Consider the following 24,019-nt stretch of genomic DNA (forward strand, 5'->3'; position numbering starts at 1 on the left):
GCCTTAGGAGATCGGTCTCCGGCTGGGCTGGTTCCCCCTGCTACAGTTGAGGGATCTGTCGTTTGGATTTTAGGAACTTTCTTAAGGACTGTTGGTGCTGGATACATGGGCTTCGGTTGTGTTATCTGTTGTCTGGAGAAGCATGGACTAGGATTACAGACTATACTGGCGGGAGACATGAAATCTGTGGGCGAACCAAAAGTTGGCAGACAGAGAGTATCGCCTGGTACAGGGACAGTGGAACTACCTGATCCAAGGAGGGGATCTTGTGGACTGGGGGTGATGTATTTTGGCCATCTACCCGTTAACTTAAAACCACGGATGTAAGGAATAAAAAATAGTTGCATCGTTAACCTGACTAGGTGATTATTACAACCCACAACCTCAGATCTTCAAAGTGGTGTAGCCTGACAATGTGGAAGATGGAAGCACAGAAGATGGTGGTGGAACCTGCAAGTGTGGACATAAGAAGGTAATTGATCGATATAAAGGCTGGTAGAGCATGGAGGACGGTGACTGATTATAGCACAGAAGATGGTGATGGAGTCTGAAAGTGGGGACACCAAAAGGTAAGTGATCAATATCGAGACTGGCCGAGCATGGAGGGTGGTGACTGATTATAGCACAGAATATGGTGGTAGAGCCTGACAGTGTGGACATCAGGAGGTAAGTGATCGATATTGAGACAGGATGAGTGTGGAGGACGGTGACTGATCACAGCACAGAAGACAGTGGTAGAGCCTAACAGTGTGGACACGAGGAGGTAACTGATCGATAATGATACTGGTCAAGCGTGGAAGACGTATACTGGACAAGCGTGGAAGATGGTGAGTGATCACAGCACAGAATATGGTGGTGGAGCCTGACAGTGTGGACAACAGGAGGTAAGTGATCAATATAGAGACTGGACGAGCGTGGAGGACGGTGACTGATCACAGCACAGAAGATGGTGGTGGAGCCTGACAGTGTGGATACTAGGAGGAAAGTGATCGATACAGGGACTGGACGAGCATGGAGAATGGAGACTGATCACTGCACAGAAGATGGTGGTGGAGCCTGACAGAGTGGATACTAGGAGGAAAGTGATCGATATAGAGACTGGACGATCGTGGAGGACGGTGACTGATCACAGCACAGAAGATGGTGGTGGAGCGTGACAGTGTGGACACCAGGAGGTAAGTGATCAATATAGAGGATGAGCATGGAGGACGGTGACTGTTCACAGCACAGAAGATGGTGGTGGAGCCTGACAGTGTGGATACTAGGAGGAAAGTGATCAATATAGAGACTGGAAGAGCGTGGAGTACGGTGACTGATCACAGCACAGAAGATGGTGGTGGAGCCTGACAGTGTGGACATCAGGAGGTAAGTGATCAATATAGAGATTGGACGAGCGTGGAGGACAATGACTGATCACAGCACAGAAGATGGTGGTGGTGTCATGCTAGGTATGGGAAGGACCCAGCACACGCCAATGGGAAAAGGGGACAACCCTGTTGTCCCTAAATAGGTTCCTCACCTATCGCCGAGCAGGATACCTAATCCCTAACTGACCCTAGAGCGAGGCCCTAGGTAGGGAAGGGGAGGGGTGAGCACTAGTCAGCCCCACTGCAACTAGAGACAAACAAGGAAAACAAACAAGGGGATATACTTAGCTTTGAGAAGACACCAGAGCGATCACGACTACAATCACAAAGGAACTCCAAGAAGAAATAAACCGACTGCTAGAACTCCAGGCCTGAACAGAGGAAAATACTACTATCACCGGCGATTCTCTGGACATACTGAGGGTTTTTTAAAGATCGAGCAAGAGTGTGTTAATTAGCAGCAGAAGGTGGAGATCACCGCTGGGACCTAGCGAGAAAAGGATGATGAAAAGATCAAGAAGGTGTCTGCAAAGCCAAGCGCAGCGACCTTCTACAGCTGGATCCAGAACGACTGTCTGTCAAGCCTGATACACCCGTGACAGTACCCCCCGACCCCTTCTACGAGTGGCGTCCGTACACTCAGGACCAGGTTACTCTGGATGAGAGGCATGGAAAGGACAAACCAGCCTAGGGGCATTCACCTCTGATGCTGAAACCCACATCCTTTCCTATAACCATAACCCTAACAGTGCAGACGAGAATCCACAGTCTTCGAAATTTGGAACTCCAATTTGCCATCAACCATGATTGGGGGCGGCAGCAGGGCTGAACAGGTACCACATATTTCTTGAGCAGAGACCTGTGAATTTTATAGGGACCAATAAACCTAGGTCCCAGCTTCCAGGAAGGAACCTTCAACTTGATATTCCTGGTAGAAAACCACACAAAGTCATTCACACTTAGGTCCGGACCTGGTGAGCATTTCCTGTCAGCCATACGTTTGTACCTGTCTCCCATGATCTTCAAATTACTTTGAACCCCCCCCACCACACAGAAGAGAGCAACAAAGCAAAACGTTCCCACTCAGAAACTCCCAAAGCCCCTCTCCCACTAAAAGGTACCAAACTGTGGATGAAAACCATATGCACCAAAGAACGGTCACTTGCCAGTAGACTTTTGGCAATGATTATTAATAGCGAACTCGGCCAACGATAAGTAAGATGCCCAATCTTCATGGTTCTCAGAGACAAAACATCTGAGGTAAGTCTCCAAATTCTGATTCATGCACTCGGTCTGTCTGTCCATTCGACTGAGAATGGAAGGCAGAGGAAAAAGACAACTGCCCCCCCAGTCGAGTACAGAAAGCTTTCCAGAAACCCAACAAATTGGGTTCCCCGATCTGACACCACATTGGAAGGAACCCCGTGAAGCTTCACGATCTCATTAATGAATACTTGAGCCAGAGTCTCGGCATTGGGAAGTTCCAGTAATGGGATAAAATGAACCATTTTACTGAACCTATCTACAACCACCAGAACCACAGTCTTGCCTGCAGATAACGGTAGGTCAGTAATAAAATCCATGGACAAGTGTGTCCATGGCCTGCTAGGAATAGGCAGCGGCAGAAGAGTACCAGACAGGCGGGTGTGCGATACTTTAGAACGCGCGCAAATACTACAAGCAGACACATGTTCAACCACATCTTGATGCAACCCCAGCCACCAAAAATAACTAGAAAGGAGGTCCGCAGTTGCCTTACCACCTGGATGACAAGCAAGCACAGAGTTGAGATGTTCCTTAATTACTTTACGGTGTAGATTAGATGGCGCAAATGACCTATCTGAAGGGCAGGAGGCAGGGGCGTCCCCCTGAGCCTCCAACACCTCTCCCTCCAGGTCAGGGGACAAAGCCGAAATGACTCCCACCTTCGGTAAAATCGGTGCAGGGTTCTCATAGTCACCACCACCAGGGAAGATCCGGAACAAAGCATCAACCTTGACGTTTTTGACCCCTGGACAGAAAGTGACAACAAAATTGAACCTAGTAAAAAACAGGGACCATCTTGCCTGCCTAGCATTGAGACGTTTAGCAGACTAAAGATATGACAGGTTCTTATGATCCGTGATAACAGTAATAGGATGGACAGCCCCTTCCAAGCAATGTCGCCATTCTTCGAACGACAATCTAATTGCCAAAATCTCCCTATTAACGTCATAATTTCTCTCAGCCGAAGATAATTTTTTGGAAAAGAAAGCGCATGGCCGCCATTTACCAGGGGACGGACCCTGAGACAACATAGCGCCAACTCCCACCTCCGACGCATCAACTTGTACGATAAACGATTGAGAAACATCGGCTTGACTGAGTTTGGGTGCCTGGGCAAAACATCTCTTTAAAGGAGGAAAAAGCCTGCTGGGAGGCATTCGATCATTTAGAAAAATCAGACCTCTTTCTTGTCATGTCAGTGAGGGGTTTCATAATTACCGAATAATTTTGGATATATTTACGGTAAAAATTTTAAAAGCTGAGAAAGCGCTGTAAAGCCTTCAGGTTCTCGGGACGTTCCCAAACAAGTACAGCACGGATCTTCTCCGGATCCATCCGAAAACCCAATGATGACAACAGGTACCCTAAGAACTGCACCTACTGAATGACGAAAACACATTTGTCTAGTTTGGCATATACACTGCTCAAAAAAATAAAGGGAAGACTTAAACACCAGAATATAACTCCAAGTAAATGAAACTTCTGTGAAATCAAACTGTCCACTTAGGAAGCAACACTGATTGACAATCAATCTCACATGCTGTTGTGCAAATGGAATAGACAATAGATGGAAATTATTGGCAATTATCAAGACACCCTCAATAAAGGAGTGGTTCTGCAGGTGGGGACCACAGAACACATCTCAGTACCAATGCTTTCTGGCTGATGTTTTGGTCACTTTTGAATGTTGGTTGTGCTTTCACACTCGTGGTAGCATGAGACGGACTCCACAACCCACAGAAGTTGCTCAGGTAGTGCAGCTCATCCAGGATGGCACATCAGTGCGAGCTGTGGCAAGAAGGTTGGCTGTGTCTGTCAGCGTAGTGTCCAGAGGCTGGAGGAGCTACCAGAAGACAGGCCAGTACACCAGGAGATGTGGAGGGGGCCGTAGGAGGGCAACAACCCAGCAGCAGGACCGCTACCTCCACCTTTGTGCAAGGAGGAGCACTGCCAGAGCCCTGCAAAATGACCTCCAGCAGGCCACAAATGTGCATGTGTCTGCACAAACGGTAAGAAACCGACTCCATGAGGGAGGTATGAGGGCCTGATGTCCACAGATGGGGGTTGTGCTCACAGTCCAACACCGTGCAGGACGCTTGGCATTTGCCACAGAACACCAGGATTGGCAAAGTGGCCACTGGCGCCCTGTGCTCTTCACAGATGAAAGCAGTTCACACTGAGCACATGTGACAGACGTGACAGAGTCTGGAGACGCCGTGGAGAGCGATCTGCTGCCTGCAACATCCTTCAGCATGACCGGTTTGGCAGTGGGTCAGTAATGGTGTGGGGTGGCATTTCTTTGGAGGGCCGCACAGCCCTCCTTGTGCTCGCCAGAGGTAGCCTGACTGCCATTAGGTACCGAGATGAGATCCTCAGACCCCTTGTGAGACCATATGCTGGTGCGGTTGGCCCTGGGTTCCTCCTAATGCAGGACAATGCCAGACCTCATGTGGCTGGAGTGTGTCAGCAGTTCCTGCAAGATGAAGGCATTGAAGCTATGGACTGGCCGCCCGTTCCCCAGACCTGAATCCGATTGAGTACATCTGGGACATCATGTCTCCCTCCATCCACCAACGTCACGTTGCACCACAGACTGTCCAGGAGTTGGCGGATGCTTTAGTCCAGGTCTGGGAGGAGATCCCACAGGAGACCATGCGCAACCTCATCAGGAGCATGCCCAGGCGTTGTAGGGAGGTCATACAGGCACGTGGAGGCCACACACAATACTCAGCCTCATCAGGAGCATGCCCAGGCGTTGTAGGGAGGTCATACAGGCACGTGGAGGCCACACACAATACTCAGCCTCATCAGGAGCATGCCCATGCGTTGTAGGGAGGTCATACAGGCACGTGGAGGCCACACACAATACTCAGCCTCATCAGGAGCATGCCCAGGCGTTGTAGGGAGGTCATACAGGCACGTGGAGGCCACACACAATACTCAGCCTCATCAGGAGCATGCCCAGGCGTTGTAGGGAGGTCATACAGGCACGTGGAGGCCACACGCAATACTCAGCCTCATCAGGAGCATGCCCAGGCGTTGTAGGGAGGTCATACAGGCACGTGGAGGCCACACACAATACTCAGCCTCATCAGGAGCATGCCCAGGCGTTGTAGGGAGGTCATACAGGCACGTGGAGGCCACACACAATACTCAGCCTCATCAGGAGCATGCCCAGGCGTTGTAGGGAGGTCATACAGGCACGTGGAGGCCACACACAATACTCAGCCTCATCAGGAGCATGCCCAGGCGTTGTAGAGAGGTCATACAGGCACGTGGAGGCCACACACAATACTCAGCCTCATCAGGAGCATGCTCAGGCATTGTAGGGAGGTCATACAGGCACGTGGAGGCCACACACAATACTCAGCCTCATCAGGAGCATGCCCAGGCGTTGTAGGGAGGTCATACAGGCACGTGGAGGCCACACACAATACTCAGCCTCATCAGGAGCATGCCCAGGCGTTGTAGGGAGGTCATACAGGCACGTGGAGGCCACACACAATACTCAGCCTCATCAGGAGCATGCCCAGGCGTTGTAGGGAGGTCATACAGGCACGTGGAGGCCACACACAATACTCAGCCTCATCAGGAGCATGCTCAGGCATTGTAGGGAGGTCATACAGGCACGTGGAGGCCACACACAATACTCAGCCTCATCAGGAGCATGCCCAGGCATTGTAGGGAGGTCATACAGGCACGTGGAGGCCACACACAATACTCAGCCTCATCAGGAGCATGCCCAGGCGTTGTAGGGAGGTCATACAGGCACGTGGAGGCCACACACAATACTGAGACTCATTTTGACTTGTTTTAAGGACATTACATGAAAGTTGGATCAGCCTGTAGTGTGTTTTTCCACTTTAATTTTGGGGGTGACTCCACATCCAGGCCTCCATTGGTTAATAAATGTGATTTCCATTGATGATTTTTGTGTGATTTTGTTGTCAGCACATTCAGCTTTCTACAGAACAAAGTATTCAATGAGAATATTTCATTCATTCAGATCTAGGATGGGTTATTTCAGTGTTCTCTTTATTTTTTTGAGCAGTGTAGTTTGTTATCCCTTAATATCTGTAGTACCTGTTTAACATGACCCTGATGCGTCTCAAAATCAGGTGAGTAAACCAAAATATTATCCAGATAGACCACCACAAACCTCCCCACTAAATTATGGAAAATATCGCTTATGAAATGCTGGAATATCGCAGGTGCATTGGTCAGACCAAAAGGCATAACCAGACTCTCGAAATGCCCCTCAGGGGTATTGAAAGCCGTTTTCCATTCATCTCCTTCTCTGATTCTAACCAGATTGTAGGCTCCCCTTAAATCCAACTTGGAGAATACCTTAGCTCCCACAACCTGGTTGAATGAATCTGGAATCAGAGGAAGAGGATACGGATCTCGTAAGGTAATTTGATTCAATTCCCGGAAATATAAACAGGGAAAGAGACCGACATCCTTCTTCTTAACGCAGAAGAACCCTGCCGCCAAGGGCGAAGATGAGGGTCTGATATGTCCCTTCTCCAGACTTTCCGCAATGAAATCCTTCATGGCTTGTCTCTCAGGGCCAGAAAGATTATGCAGTCTGGACTTGGGTAGTTTAGCTCCGGGGGTCAGGTTAACAGGACAGTCATATGCATGACGAGGAGGCAAATTCTGACACCCCTTCTAAGAAAACAAGTCCTCAAAACCAGACAAAAACACAGGTAAGGTCTCTGTAGAAACTGCAGAAACGGACATGTTTAAGCAGTTCTCACGACAGAAATCTTCCCATTCAAAAATTTCTCTGGATTGCCAATCCACTATCGGATTATGCTTCACCAGCCAGGGTAGACCCAGTACAATTGGAGCGGGAAGGCCTTCCAGGACATAACAAGGAATTATCTCATAATGAAAAGACCCCACCCTCAGTCTTATATTATATACAATCTGTGTCAGATATCTCTGTGTAAGTGGTGCTGAGTCAATGGCAAAAATAGGGATGTGTTTAGTTAACGTACAGCAAATTAGCCCATGAGTTCTCACAAACCCAGCATCAACCATGCTGACTCCAGCTCCACTGTCCACAAACACAGAAATTTTCTCAGTCCTGCTCTCTAGCACCAACTCTCATCAGGACAAACCGAGAATCCCCTCCCCCCCGATTATCCAACTCCAGACTACCAAGGGTTAAGCAAGTTTCTTTTTGCTTAGGAATCGAAGGACAGGCCCCAATAAAATGTCCCTTATTACCACACAAAAAACACACCCTTTTTCTCTTGCGGATCTCAGGGGAAATATGCGACGCACTAGCTCCCCCTAACTGCATGGGTTCCTCAAACTCCATAAGCAGAGGTTCAATCCCAGAACGCCCTCCCGGCAAGGGGGTGTTGCCCTGAAAAAAGGGCTCAGGAGAAGGTGGTCTCACCCACCTATCCTGAAGGCGTCTATCCACGCGTATTGCCAATGACAAGGCAGCCTCCAAGGACCCCGGGGTCTCGCAAACAGCCAAGGCATCCTTCAACCTTTCTGTAAGACCCTGACAAAATTGGCTTATAAGAGCCGGGTCATTCCATTTGGTACCGGTTGCCCATCTACGGAATTTGGAACTATAAGTCTCCACTGACCGATCCCCCTGCTGAAGGCGACGCAGCCTGGATTCAGCAAAGGAGATTCGGTCACGATCATCATCAGATGAGGGCCAAAGCCCCAGAAAACCCCTCTTAACGACTGGAGACAAACAAAACCTTGTGGCAAAGAGAAAGCCCAGGATTGAGGATCTCCTTGCACAATACCCACTCATGGCTCCTCATCTCCAGAGGAGTAAGGTCAAAGTTTAAAATATAACTTACAAGCTTCTTTAAATCCAAAAACTTGTCTCTACCTCCAGAAATCCTGTCCGGGAGCTGGACAAGCTGGACCGGCCTACCCGCAGAGTCCCCAACATTAGGAGTCTGCAGCAGCTGCCGTTGCTGCTGAACCTCAGATCGAAGGTCAGTCACCTCCAGTGACAACCTCCAAAGCTGCTCTGTCAGCACCAAAACGGAATCCATAAACCCAGAAAAAAAAACAAATGTCAGTTGTTTTTTTTATGTTTTGTTTTTTTAATACAGCTGGTGATAATGTCATACTAGTTATGGGATGGACCCAGAAAACGACGATGAGAAAAGGGGGGAAGCCTAGCAGCTAGGGAAAGGGAGAGTGGAGACCCCTAGGTAGATCTGACAACATTCTGACTCCCCTATTGTCCTTAAGTAGGTTCCTCATCTATCACCCAGCAGAATACCTAATCCCTAACTGACCCTAGAGCTAGGCCCTAGGTAGGGAGGGGTCAGCCCCATTGCAACGACAGACAAACAAGGAAAACAAACAAGGGGATATACTTAGCTTTGAGAAGACACCAGAGTGATCACGACTACAATCACAAAGGAACTCCAAGAAGAAACTAGGTAACTGCTAAAACTCTAGGCCTGAACAGAGGAAAATACTACTATCACCGGTGACTCTCTGGACACACTGAGGGTTTTTTAGAGAGAAAGCAAGGGTGTGTTAATTAGCATCAGAAGGTGGAGATCACCGTTGGATCCTAGCGAGAGAAGGATGATGAAAAGATCAAGAAGGTGTCTGCAAAGCCAAGCGCAGCGACCTTCTACAGCTGGATCCAGAAAGACTGTCTATCAAAACTGATACACCCGTGATAGTCAGAGCCCGATAGTGTGGACACCAGGAGGTAAGAGATCGATATAGTGACTGGTTGAGGATGGAGGACGGTCACTGATCACTGTAAAGGACATGGTGGTGGAGTCTGACAGTGTGAATGTCAGGAAGTAAGTTATCGATATGAAAATTGGTGGTGCATGGTGGACGGTGACTGAGATGGTGGAGGAGCCTGATAGTGTGGACACCAAGAGGTAAGTGATCGATATAGAGACTGGACGAGAATGGAGGACGATGACTGATCAAAGCTCAGAATATGGTGGTGGAACCTGACAGTGTGGACACCAGGAGGTAAGTGATTAATATAGAGACTGGACGAGTGTGGAGGACGATGACTGATCACAGCACAGAAGATGGTGGTGGAGACTGACAGTGTGGACACCAGAAGGTAAGTGATCGATACAGGGAGTTGAGGAGTGTGGACGACAGTGACTGATCAAAGTACAGAAGTTGGTGGTGGAGCCTGACAGTGTGGACACCAGGAGGTAAGTGATCAATATAGAGACTGGACGAGCGTGGAGGACAATGACTGGTCACAACACAGAAGATGGTCGTGGAGCCTGACAGTGTGGACACCAGAAGGTAGGGGATCAATGTAAAGTCTGGATGAGCATGGAGAATGGTGACTGATCAAAGTACAGAAGTTGGTGGTGGAGCCTGACAGTGTGGACACCAAGAGGTAAGTGATAGATATAGAGACTGGACGAGCGTGGAGGACGATGACTGATCACAGCACAGAAGATGGTGGTTGAGCCTGACAGTCTGGAAACCAGGCGGTAAGTGATCAATATACAGACTGGATGATAGAGGAGTATGGTGACTGATCACAGCACAGAATATGGTGGTGGAGCCTGACAGTCTGGACACCAGGAGGTAAGTGATCAATATAGAGACTGGACGATCGTGGAGGATGGTGACTGATCACAGCACAGAAGATGGTGGTGGAGCGTGACAGTGTGAACATGAGGATGTAAGTGATCGATATAGAGACTGGACATTCGTGGAGTACGGTGACTGATCACAGCACAGAAGATGGTGGTGGAGCCTGACAGTCTGGTCACCTGGAGGTAAGTGATCAATATAGAGATTGGACGAGCATGGAGGACAATGATTGATCAAAGCAAAGAAGTTGGATTTGGAGCCTGATAGTGTGGACACCAGGAGGTAAGTGATCAATATAGAGACTGGACGAGTGTGGAGGACGGTCCCTGATCGCTGTACAGAAGATGGTGGTGGAGCCTGACAGTGTGGACACCAGGAGGTAAGTGATCAATAGAGACTGGATGAGCGTAGAGGACGGTGACTGTTCACAGCACAGAAGATGGTGGTGGAGCCTGACAGTCTGGTCACCTGGAGGTAAGTGATCAATATAGAGATTGGACGAGTGTGGAGGACGGTCCCTGATCGCTGTACAGAAGATGGTGGTGGAGCGTGACAGTGTGGATACCAGGGGGTAAGTGATCAATAGAGACTGGATGAGCGTAGAGGACGGTGACTGGTCACAACACAGAAGATGGTGGTGGAGTCCTTCAATGTGTTATCACTTGTGGTCATTTATGAGGAGGAGAGAGAAATTTGTGGAAAAGGTGACGTACGGAAAGTCATTTTTGGCACCATGGGGCCCAGTGTTCTTCTATCAACAGCTGTCGGATATTTCTCCGCGCACCTCCCACAAACATCAGTAACAAAGGACGGCAGAGCAGACCACAGAAGTATCCATTATATACAAAATTTAGATGGGTGTGCAGCACTCCCTCTTCACCGTGCAGCGCTCCCTCTCTGCCGCGCAACGCTCCCTCTCCCCCTTGAAGTGCCCTCTCTCCACCACGCAGCGCTCCCTCTCCGCCGTGTAGTGCCCTCTCTCCACCGTGCAGCGCTCCCTCTCTGCCGTGTAATGCCCTCTCTCCACCATGCAGCGCTCCCTCTCTGCCGTGTAATGCCCTCTCTCCACCATGCAGCGCTCCCTCTCTGCCGTGTAATGCCCTCTCTTCACCGTCCAGCGGTCCCACTCTGCCGTGTAATGCCCTCCCTCCACCGTCCAGCGCTCCCTCTCTGCCGTGTAATGCCCTCTCTCCACCGTGCAGCGCTCCCTCTCTGCCGTGTAATGCCCTCTCTCCACCGTGCAGCGCTCCCTCTCTGCCGTGTAATGCCCTCTCTCCGCCGTGCAGCGCTCCCTCTCTGCCGTGTAATGACCTCTATCCGCCGTCCAGCGGTCCCTCTCCGCCGTGTAATGCCCTCTCTCCGCCCTGCAGCGCTCCCTCTCTGCCGAGTAATGACCTCTATCTGCCGTGCAGCGCTCCCTCTCTATCGTGTAATGCCTTCTCTCCACCGTCCAGTGGTTCCTCTCTGCCGTGTAATGCCCTCTCTCCGCCGTGCAGAGCTCCCTCTCCACCGTGTAATGCCCTCTCTCCACCGTGCAGCGCTCCCTCTCCACCGTGTAGTGCCTTCTCTTCACCATCCAGCGGTCCCTCTCTGTCGTGTAATGACCTCTGTCCACCGTCCAGCGGTCCCTCTCTACCGTGTAATGCCCTCTCTCTGCCGTGCAGCGCTCCCTCTCTGCCGTGTAATGCCCTCTCTCCACCATGCAGCGCTCCCTCTCCCCCGTGTAATGCCTTCTCTCCGCCGACCAGTGGTCCCTCTCTGTCGTGTAATGCCCTCTCTCCACCGTCCAGCGGTCCCTCTCTGCCGTGTAATGCCCTCTCTCCGCCGTGCCTCTCTCCCTCTCTGCCCTGTAATGCCCTCTCTCCGCCGTGCAGCGCTCCCTCTCTGCCGTGTAATGACCTCTATCCGCCGTCCAGCGGTCCCTCTCCGCCGTGTAATGCCCTCTCTCCGCCCTGCAGCGCTCCCTCTCTGCCGAGTAATGACCTCTATCCGCCGTGCAGCGCTCCCTCTCTATCGTGTAATGCCTTCTCTCCACCGTCCAGTGGTTCCTCTCTGCCGTGTAATGCCCTCTCTCCGCCGTGCAGAGCTCCCTCTCCACCGTGTAATGCCCTCTCTCCACCGTGCAGCGCTCCCTCTCCACCGTGTAGTGCCTTCTCTTCACCATCCAGCGGTCCCTCTCTGTCGTGTAATGACCTCTGTCCACGGTCCAGCGGTCCCTCTCTACCGTGTAATGCCCTCTCTCTGCCGTGCAGCGCTCCCTCTCTGCCGTGTAATGCCCTCTCTCCACCATGCAGCGCTCCCTCTCCCCCGTGTAATGCCTTCTCTCCGCCGACCAGTGGTCCCTCTCTGCCGTGTAATGCCCTCTCTCCACCGTCCAGCGGTCCCTCTCTGCCGTGTAATGCCCTCTCTCCGCCGTGCCTCTCTCCCTCTCTGCCCTGTAATGCCCTCTCTCCGCCGTGCAGCGCTCCCTCTCTGCCGTGTAATGGCCTCTCTCCACCGTGCAGCGCTCCCTCTCTGCCGTGTAATGGCCTCTCTCCACCGTGCAGCGCTCCCTCTTCACGGGGTAATGCCCTCTCTCCACCGTCCAGCGGTCCCTCTCTGTCGTGTAGTGCCCTCTCTACGCCGCGTAGCGCTCCCTCTCCACCGTGTAATGCCCTCTCTCCACCGTGCAGCGCTCCCTCTCTGCCGCGTAATGCCCTTTCTCCACCATGCAGCGCTGCCTCTCCACCGTGCAGCGCTCCCTCTCTGCCATGTAATGCCCACTCTCCGCCGTGCAGCGCTCCCTCTCTGCCGTGTAATGCCTTCTCTCCACCGTGCAGCGCTCCCTCTCCCCCGTGTAATGCCTTCTCTCCACTGTCCAGCGGTCCCTCTCTGTCGTGTAATGCCCTCTCTCCACCGTCCAGCGGTCCCTCTCTGCCGTGTAATGCCCTCTCTCCACCGTGCAGCGCTCCCTCTCTGCCGTGTAATGCCCTCTCTCCACCGTGCAGCGCTCCCTCTCCACCGTGTAGTGCCTTCTCTCCACCGTCCAGCGGTCACTCTCTGCCGTGTAATGCCCTCTCTCCACCGTCCAGCGGTCACTCTCTGCCGTGTAATGCCCTCTCTCCACCGTGCAGCGCTCCCTCTCTGCCGTGTAATGCCCTCTCTCCACCGTGCAGCGCTCCCTCTCCACCGTGTAGTGCCTTCTCTCCACCGTCCAGCGGTCACTCTCTGCCGTGTAATGCCCTCTCTCCACCGTCCAGCGGTCCCTCTCTGCCGTGTAATGCCCTCTCTCCACCGTGCAGCGCTCCCTCTCTGCCGTGTAATGCCCTCTCTCCACCGTGCAGCGCTCCCTCTCCACCGTGTAGTGCCTTCTCTCCACCGTCCAGCGGTCACTCTCTGCCGTGTAATGCCCTCTCTCCACCGTCCAGCGGTCACTCTCTGCCGTGTAATGCCCTCTCTCCGCCGTGCCTCGCTCCCTCTCTGCCCTGTAATGTCCTCTCTCCGCCGTGCAGCGCACCCTCTCTGCCGTGTAATGGCCTCTCTCCACCGTGCAGCGCTCCCTCTCTGCCGTGTAATGGCCTCTCTCCACCGTGCAGCGCTCCCTCTTCACCGTGTAATGCCCTCTCTCCACCGTCCAGCGGTCCCTCTCTGCCGCGTAATGCCCTCTCTCCGCCGTGCAGCGCTCCCTCTCCACCGTGTAATGCCCTCTCTCCACCATGCAGCGCTGCCTCTCCACCGTGTAATGCCCTCTCTCCACCGTGCAGCGCTCCCTCTCTGCCATGTAATGCCCTCTCTCCGCCCTGCAGCGCTCCCTCTCTGCCGTGTAATGCCCTCTCTCCACCATGCAGAGCTCCCTCTCCCACGTGTAATGCCTTCTCTCCGCCGTGCAGCGCTCCCTCTCTGCCGTGTAATGCCTTCTCTCCACGTGCAGCGCTCCCTCTCTGCCGTGTAATGCCCTCTCTCCACCATCCAGCGGTCCCTCTCTGTCGTGTAATGCCCTCTCTCCGCCGTGCAGCGCTCCCTCTCTGCCGTGTAATGCCCTCTCTCCGCCGTGCAGCGCTCCCTCTCTGCTGTGTAATGCCCTCTCTCCACCATCCAGCGGTCCCTCTCCACCGTGTAATGCCGTCTCTCCGCCATGCAGCGCTCCCTCTCTGCAGTGTAATGCCCTCTCTCCGCCGTGCAGCGCTCCCTCTCTGCCGTGTAATGCCCTCTCTCCACCGTGCAGCGCTCCCTCTCCACCGTGTAATGCCCTCTCTGCGCCGTGCAGCGCTCTCTCTGCCGTGTAATGCCCTCTCTCCGCCGTGCAGCGCTCCCTTTCTGCCGTGTAATGCCCTCTCTCCACCGTGCAGCGCTCCCTCTCCACAGTGTAATGCCCTCTCTCCGCCGTGCAGCGCTCCCTCTCTGCCGTGTAATACCCTCTCCACCGTGCAGCGTTCCCTCTCCCCCGTGTAATGCCCTCTCTCCGCCGTGCAGCGCTCCCTCTCTGCCGTGTAATTCCCTCTCTCCGCCGTGCAGCGCTCCCTTTCTGCCGTGTAATGCCCTCTCTCCACCGTGCAGCGCTCCCTCTCCCCCGTGTAATGCCCTCTCTCCGCCGTGCAGCGCTCCCTCTCAGCCGTGTAATGCCCTCTCTCCGCCGTGCAGCGCTCCCTCTCTGCTGTGTAATGCCCTCTCTCCGCCGCGCAGCGCTCCCTCTCTGCAGTGTAATGCCCTCTCTCCACCACACAGCGCTCCCTCTCTGCCGTGTAATGCCCTCTCTCCGCTGTGCAGCGCTCCCTCTCTGCTGTGTAATGCCCTCTCTCCGCCGTGCAGCGCTCCCTCTCTGGAGTGTAATGCCCTCTCTCCACCACACAGCGCTCCCTCTCTGCTGTGTAATGCCCTCTCTCCGCCGTGCAGCGCTCCCTCTCTGCCGTGTAATGCCCTCTCTCCGCCGTGCAGTGCTCCCTCTCTGCTGTGTAATGCCCTCTCTCCACCATGCAGAGCTCCCTCTCCCACGTGTAATGCCCTCTCTCCGCCGTGCAGCGCTCCCTCTCTGCCGTGTAATGCCCTCTCTCCGCCGTGCAGCGCTCCCTCTCTGCTGTGTAATGCCCTCTCTCCACCATCCAGCGGTCCCTCTCCACCGTGTAATGCCGTCTCTCCGCCATGCAGCGCTCCCTCTCTGCAGTGTAATGCCCTCTCTCCGCCGTGCAGCGCTCCCTCTCTGCCGTGTAATGCCCTCTCTCCACCGTGCAGCGCTCCCTCTCCACCGTGTAATGCCCTCTCTGCGCCGTGCAGCGCTCTCTCTGCCGTGTAATGCCCTCTCTCCGCCGTGCAGCGCTCCCTTTCTGCCGTGTAATGCCCTCTCTCCACCGTGCAGCGCTCCCTCTCCACAGTGTAATGCCCTCTCTCCGCCGTGCAGCGCTCCCTCTCTGCCGTGTAATACCCTCTCCACCGTGCAGCGTTCCCTCTCCCCCGTGTAATGCCCTCTCTCCGCCGTGCAGCGCTCCCTCTCTGCCGTGTAATGCCCTCTCTCCGCCGTGCAGCGCTCCCTTTCTGCCGTGTAATGCCCTCTCTCCACCGTGCAGCGCTCCCTCTCCCCCGTGTAATGCCCTCTCTCCGCCGTGCAGCGCTCCCTCTCAGCCGTGTAATGCCCTCTCTCCACCGTGCAGCGCTCCCTCTCTGCTGTGTAATGCCCTCTCTCCGCCGCGCAGCGCTCCCTCTCTGCAGTGTAATGCCCTCTCTCCACCACACAGCGCTCCCTCTCTGCCGTGTAATGCCCTCTCTCCGCTGTGCAGCGCTCCCTCTCTGCTGTGTAATGCCCTCTCTCCGCCGTGCAGCGCTCCCTCTCTGGAGTGTAATGCCCTCTCTCCACCACACAGCGCTCCCTCTCTGCTGTGTAATGCCCTCTCTCCGCCGTGCAGCGCTCCCTCTCTGCCGTGTAATGCCCTCTCTCCGCCGTGCAGTGCTCCCTCTCTGCTGTGTAATGCCCTCTCTCCGCCGTGCAGCGCTCCCTCTCTGCAGTGTAATGCCCTCTCTCCACCACACAGCGCTCCCTCTCTGCTGTGTAATGCCCTCTCTCCGCCGTGCAGCGCTCCCTCTCTGCTGTGTAATGCCCTCTCTCCGCCGTGCAGCGCTCCCTCTCTGCTGTGTAATGCCCTCTCTCCGCCGTGCAGCGCTCCCTCTCTGCAGTGTAATGCCCTCTCTCCACCACACAGCGCTCCCTCTCTGCTGTGTAATGCCCTCTCTCCGCCGTGTAATGCCCTCTCTCCGCCGTGCAGCGCTCCCTCTCTGCTGTGTAATGCCCTCTCTCCGCCGTGCAGCGCTCCCTCTCTGCTGTGTAATGCCCTCTCTCCGCCGTGCAGCGCTCCCTCTCTGCAGTGTAATGCCCTCTCTCCACCACACAGCGCTCCCTCTCTGCTGTGTAATGCCTTCTCTCCGCCGTGCAGCGCTCCCTCTCTACCGTGTAATGCCCTCTCTCCGCCGTGCAGCGCTCCCTCTCTGCTGTGTAATGCCCTCTCCCCGCCGTGCAGCGCTCCCTCTCTGCTGTGTAATGCCCTCTCCCCGCCGTGCAGCGCTCCCTCTCCGCTGTGTAATGCCCTCTCTCCGCCGTGCAGCACTCCCTCTCTGCTGTGTAATGCCCTCTCCCCGCCGTGCAGCACTCCCTTTCTGCCGTGTAATGCCCTCTCTCCACCGTGCAGCGCTCCCTCTCCCCCGTGTAATGCCCTCTCTCCGCCGTGCAGCGCTCCCTCTCTGCTGTGTAATGCCCTCTCTCCGCCGCGCAGCGCTCCCTCTCTGCAGTGTAATGCCCTCTCTCCACCACACAGCGCTCCCTCTCTGCCGTGTAATGCCCTCTCTCCGCTGTGCAGCGCTCCCTCTCTGCTGTGTAATGCCCTCTCTCCGCCGTGCAGCGCTCCCTCTCTGGAGTGTAATGCCCTCTCTCCACCACACAGCGCTCCCTCTCTGCTGTGTAATGCCCTCTCTCCGCCGTGCAGCGCTCCCTCTCTGCCGTGTAATGCCCTCTCTCCGCCGTGCAGTGCTCCCTCTCTGCTGTGTAATGCCCTCTCTCCGCCGTGCAGCGCTCCCTCTCTGCAGTGTAATGCCCTCTCTCCACCACACAGCGCTCCCTCTCTGCTGTGTAATGCCCTCTCTCCGCCGTGCAGCGCTCCCTCTCTGCTGTGTAATGCCCTCTCTCCGCCGTGCAGCGCTCCCTCTCTGCTGTGTAATGCCCTCTCTCCGCCGTGCAGCGCTCCCTCTCTGCAGTGTAATGCCCTCTCTCCACCACACAGCGCTCCCTCTCTGCTGTGTAATGCCCTCTCTCCGCCGTGTAATGCCCTCTCTCCGCCGTGCAGCGCTCCCTCTCTGCTGTGTAATGCCCTCTCTCCGCCGTGCAGCGCTCCCTCTCTGCTGTGTAATGCCCTCTCTCCGCCGTGCAGCGCTCCCTCTCTGCAGTGTAATGCCCTCTCTCCACCACACAGCGCTCCCTCTCTGCTGTGTAATGCCTTCTCTCCGCCGTGCAGCGCTCCCTCTCTACCGTGTAATGCCCTCTCTCCGCCGTGCAGCGCTCCCTCTCTGCTGTGTAATGCCCTCTCCCCGCCGTGCAGCGCTCCCTCTCTGCTGTGTAATGCCCTCTCCCCGCCGTGCAGCGCTCCCTCTCCGCTGTGTAATGCCCTCTCTCCGCCGTGCAGCACTCCCTCTCTGCTGTGTAATGCCCTCTCCCCGCCGTGCAGCACTCCCTCTCTGCTGTGTAATGCCCTCTCCCCGCCGTGCAGCGCTCCCTCTCTGCTGTGTAATGCCTTCTCTCCGCCGTGCAGCGCTCCCTCTCTACCGTGTAATGCCCTCTCTCCGCCGTGCAGCACTCCCTCTCTGCTGTGTAATGCCCTCTCCCCGCCGTGCAGCGCTCCCTCTCCGCTGTGTAGTCTCAGCTCTTTGGCTTTGAGGTGAGTGCAGCTGGCATTGTACGCCCCTGGAGTTTGGTGCCTACACTTCCACTCACATGGTACTGCCCATGCATCTCCACACCGTGTCCTGCCCCGGGGTCAGAACGGCTCCTGTATTCCTCTGTCCTACAATGTCCCTGTGGCCCAGCCTGCCAGACATCGGGCACGTCTACCACCAAGCGGCACATTGCCGGCATCGAAGAAGGCGCCTGAATCCTGTGGCCAGGGGGAAACTTTACTGCACCGCTCGGCTCCAAGATTGTATCGCACTGCGGGGGCACTCTGATTGTACCGCACTGCGGGGGCACTCTGATTGTACCGCACTGCGGGGGCACTCTGATTGTACCGCACTGCGGGGGCACTCTGATTGTACCGCACTGCGGGGGCACTCTGATTGTACCACACTGCGGGGGCACTCTGATTGTATCGCACTGCGGGGGCACTGTGATTGTATCGCACTGCGAGGGCACTCTGATTGTACCGCACTGCGGGGGCAATGTGATTGTATCGCACTGCGGGGGCACTCTGATTGTACCGCACTGCGGGGGCACTCTGATTGTACCGCACTGCGGGGGCACTCTGATTGTACCGCACTGCGGGGGCACTCTGATTGTATCGCACTGCGGGGGCACTGTGATTGTATCGCACTGCGAGGGCACTCTGATTGTACCGCACTGCGGGGGCAATGTGATTGTATCGCACTGCGGGGGCACTCTGATTGTACCGCACTGCGGGGGCACTCTGATTGTACCGCACTGCGGGGGCACTGTGATTGTATCGCACTGCGGGGGCACTGTGATTGTATCGCACTGCGGGGGCACTCTGATTGTACCGCACTGCGGGGGCACTCTGATTGTATCGCACTGCGGGGGCACTGTGATTGTATCGCACTGCGAGGGCACTCTGATTGTACCGCACTGCGGGGGCAATGTGATTGTATCGCACTGCGGGGGCACTCTGATTGTACCGCACTGCGGGGGCACTCTGATTGTACCGCACTGCGGGGGCACTCTGATTGTATCGCACTGCGGGGGCACTGTGATTGTATCGCACTGCGAGGGCACTGTGATTGTACCGCACTGCGGGGGCACTCTGATTGTATCGCACTGCGGGGGCAATGTGATTGTATCGCACTGCGGGGGCACTCTGATTGTACCGCACTGCGGGGGCACTCTGATTGTATCGCACTGCGGGGGCACTGTGATTGTACCGCACTGCGAGGGCACTGTGATTGTACCGCACTGCGGGGGCACTCTGATTGTATCGCACTGCGGGGGCAATGTGATTGTATCGCACTGCGGGGGCACTCTGATTGTACCGCACTGCGGGGGCACTGTGATTGTATCGCACTGCGAGGGCACTGTGATTGTACCGCACTGCGGGGGCACTGTGATTGTACCGCACTGCGGGGGCACTCTGATTGTACCGCACTGCGGGGGCACTGTGATTGTACCGCACTGCGGGGGCACTCTGATTGTACCGCACTGCGGGGGCACTGTGACTGTATCGCACTGCGAGGGCACTCTGATTGTACCGCACTGCGGGGGCACTCTGATTGTACCGCACTGCGGGGGCAATGTGATTGTATCGCACTGCGGGGGCACTCTGATTGTACCGCACTGCGAGGGCACTCTGATTGTACCGCACTGCGGGGGCACTCTGATTGTACCGCACTGCGGGGGCACTCTGATTGTACCGCACTGCGGGGCACTGTGATTGTATCGCACTGCGAGGGCACTCTGATTGTACCGCACTGCGGGGGCACTGTGATTGTACCGCACTGCGGGGGCACTGTGATTGTACCGCACTGCGGGGGCACTCTGATTGTACCGCACTGCGGGGGCACTGTGATTGTACCGCACTGCGGGGGCACTCTGATTGTACCGCACTGCGGGGGCACTCTGATTGTACCGCATTGCGGGGGCACTGTGATTGTACCGCACTGCGAGGGCACTCTGATTGTATCGCACTGCGGGGGCACTCTGATTGTACCGCACTGCGGGGGCAATGTGATTGTATCGCACTGCGGGGGCACTCTGATTGTACCGCACTGCGGGGGCACTCTGATTGTATCGCACTGCGGGGGCACTGTGATTGTATCGCACTGCGAGGGCACTGTGATTGTATCGCACTGCGGGGGCACTCTGATTGTATCGCACTGCGGGGGCAATGTGATTGTATCGCACTGCGGGGGCACTCTGATTGTACCGCACTGCGGGGGCACACTGATTGTACCGCACTGCGGGGGCACTGTGATTGTATCACACTGCGAGGGCACTCTGATTGTACCGCACTGCGGGGGCACTGTGATTGTACCGCACTGCGGGGGCACTCTGATTGTACCGCACTGCGGGGGCACTGTGACTGTATCGCACTGCGAGGGCACTCTGATTGTACCGCACTGCGGGGGCACTCTGATTGTATCGCACTGCGAGGGCACTCTGATTGTACCGCACTGCGGGGGCACTCTGATTGTACGGCACTGCGGGGGCACTCTGACTGTACCGCACTGCGGGGGCACTCTGATTGTACGGCACTGCGGGGGCACTCTGATTGTACCGCACTGCGGGGGCACTCTGATTGTACCGCACTGCGGGGCACTGTGATTGTATCGCACTGCGAGGGCACTCTGATTGTACCGCACTGCGGGGGCACTGTGATTGTACCGCACTGCGGGGGCACTGTGATTGTACCGCACTGCGGGGGCACTCTGATTGTACCGCACTGCGGGGGCACTGTGATTGTACCGCACTGCGGGGGCACTCTGATTGTACCGCACTGCGGGGGCACTGTGATTGTACCGCACTGCGAGGGCACTCTGATTGTATCGCACTGCGGGGGCACTCTGATTGTATCGCACTGCGGGGGCACTGTGATTGTACCGCACTGCGGGGGCACTGTGATTGTACCGCACTGCGGGGGCGCTCTGATTGTATCGCACTGCGGGGGCGCTCTGATTGTATCGCACTGCGGGGGCACTCTGATTGTACCGCACTGCGGGGGCACTGTGATTGTACCGCACTGCGGGAGCACTGTGATTGTATGGCACTGCGGGGGCGCTCTGATTGTATGGCACTGCGGGGGCGCTTTGATTGTACCGCACTGCGGGGGCACTCTGATTGTACCGCACTGCGGGGGCACTGTGATTGTACCACACTGCGGGGGCACTCTGATTGTACCGCACTGCGGGGGCACTCTGATTGTATCGCACTGCGGGGGCACTCTGATTGTACGGCACTGCGGGGGCACTCTGATTGTACCGCACTGCGGGGGCACTCTGATTGTACCGCACTGCGGGGGCACTGTGATTGTACCGCACTGCGGGGGCACTGTGATTGTACCGCACTGCGGGGGCACTGTGATTGTACCGCACTGCGGGGGCACTCTGATTGTACCGCACTGCGGGGGCACTGTGATTGTACCGCACTGCGGGGGCACTGTGATTGTACCGCACTGCGGGGGCACTGTGATTGTACCGCACTGCGGGGGCACTGTGATTGTACCGCACTGCGGGGGCACTGTGATTGTACCGCACTGCGGGGGCACTCTGATTGTACCGCACTGCGGGGGCGCTCTGATTGTATCGCACTGCGGGGGCGCTCTGATTGTATCGCACTGCGGGGGCACTCTGATTGTACCGCACTGCGGGGGCACTGTGATTGTACCGCACTGCGGGAGCACTGTGATTGTATGGCACTGCGGGGGCGCTCTGATTGTATGGCACTGCGGGGGCGCTTTGATTGTACCGCACTGCGGGGGCACTCTGATTGTACCGCACTGCGGGGGCACTGTGATTGTACCACACTGCGGGGGCACTCTGATTGTACCGCACTGCGGGGGCACTCTGATTGTATCGCACTGCGGGGGCACTCTGATTGTACGGCACTGCGGGGGCACTCTGATTGTACCGCACTGCGGGGGCACTGTGATTGTACCGCACTGCGGGGGCACTGTGATTGTACCGCACTGCGGGGGCACTGTGATTGTACCGCACTGCGGGGGCACTGTGATTGTACCGCACTGCGGGGGCACTCTGATTGTACCGCACTGCGGGGGCACTGTGATTGTACCGCACTGCGGGGGCACTGTGATTGTACCGCACTGCGGGGGCACTGTGATTGTACCGCACTGCGGGGGCACTGTGATTGTACCGCACTGCAGGGGCACTGTGATTGTACCGCACTGCGGGGGCACTGTGATTGTACCGCACTGCGGGGGCACTCTGATTGTACCGCACTGCGGGGGCACTCTGATTGTACCGCACTGCGGGGGCACTGTAATTGTACCGCACTGCGGGGGCACTGTGATTGTACCGCACTGCGTGGGCACTCTGATTGTACCGCACTGCGGGGGCACTCTGATTGTACCGCACTGCGGGGGCACTGTGATTGTACCGCACTGCGGGGGCACTCTGATTGTACCGCACTGCGGGGGCACTCTGATTGTACCGCACTGCGGGGGCACTCTGATTGTACCGCACTGCGGGGGCACTCTGATTGTACCGCACTGCGGGGGCACTCTGATTGTACCGCACTGCGGGGGCACTGTAATTGTACCGCACTGCGGGGGCACTGTGATTGTACCGCACTGCGTGGGCACTCTGATTGTACCGCACTGCGGGGGCACTGTGATTGTACCGCACTGCGGGGGCACTCTGATTGTACCGCACTGCGGGGGCACTGTGATTGTACCGCACTGCGGGGGCACTGTGATTGTACCGCACTGCGGGGGCACTGTGATTGTACCGCACTGCGGGGGCACTCTGATTGTACCGCACTGCGGGGGCACTCTGATTGTACCGCACTGCGGGGGCACTGTGATTGTACCGCACTGCGGGGGCACTGTGATTGTACCGCACTGCGGGGGCACTCTGATTGTACCGCACTGCGGGGGCACTCTGATTGTACCGCACTGCGGGGGCACTCTGATTGTACCGCACTGCGGGGGCACTGTGATTGTACCGCACTGCGGGGGCACTCTGATTTTACCGCACTGCGGGGGCACTGTGATTGTACCGCACTGCGGGGGCACTCTGATTGTACCGCACTGCGGGGGCACTGTGACTGTACCGCACTGCGGGGGCACTGTGATTGTACCGCACTGCGGGGGCACTGTGACTGTACCGCACTGCGGGGGCACTCTGATTGTACCGCACTGCGGGGGCACTGTAATTGTACCGCACTGCGGGGGCACTGTGATTGTACCGCACTGCGTGGGCACTCTGATTGTACCGCACTGCGGGGGCACTGTGATTGTACCGCACTGCGGGGGCACTCTGATTGTACCGCACTGCGGGGGCACTGTGATTGTACCGCACTGCGGGGGCACTGTGATTGTACCGCACTGCGGGGGCACTCTGATTGTACCGCACTGCGGGGGCACTCTGATTGTACCGCACTGCGGGGGCACTCTGATTGTACCGCACTGCGGGGGCACTGTGATTGTACCGCACTGCGGGGGCACTGTGATTGTACCGCACTGCGGGGGCACTCTGATTGTACCGCACTGCGGGGGCACTCTGATTGTACCGCACTGCGGGGGCACTCTGATTGTACCGCACTGCGGGGGCACTGTGATTGTACCGCACTGCGGGGGCACTCTGATTTTACCGCACTGCGGGGGCACTGTGATTGTACCGCACTGCGGGGGCACTGTGATTGTACCGCACTGCGGGGGCACTGTGATTGTACTGCACTGCGGGGGCACTGTGATTGTACCGCACTGCGGGGGCACTGTGATTGTACTGCACTGCGGGGGCACTGTGATTGTACTGCACTGCGGGGGCACTGTGATTGTACTGCACTGCGGGGGCACTGTGATTGTACCGCACTGCGGGGGCACTGTGATTGTACCGCACTGCGGGGGCACTCTGATTGTACCGCACTGCGGGGGCACTGTGACTGTACCGCACTG

At 56.3% G+C, this 24,019-nt stretch overlaps 1 protein-coding gene across 2 annotated transcripts in view; it reads right to left on the reverse strand.

Annotated features, from left to right (window-relative positions):
• SLC4A2 (solute carrier family 4 member 2) overlaps positions 1-24,019 on the reverse strand; it is a 364,938-nt gene that overhangs the window by 265,135 nt on the left and 75,784 nt on the right. The gene's annotated exons all lie outside the window — the stretch shown is intronic.

The sequence above is a fragment of the Phyllobates terribilis genome, unplaced genomic scaffold, assembly GCF_046119375.1.
Source record: "Phyllobates terribilis strain yellow unplaced genomic scaffold, ASM4611937v1 Scaffold_4__5_contigs__length_816908805, whole genome shotgun sequence".
NCBI classification, from domain to species: domain Eukaryota; kingdom Metazoa; phylum Chordata; class Amphibia; order Anura; family Dendrobatidae; genus Phyllobates; species Phyllobates terribilis.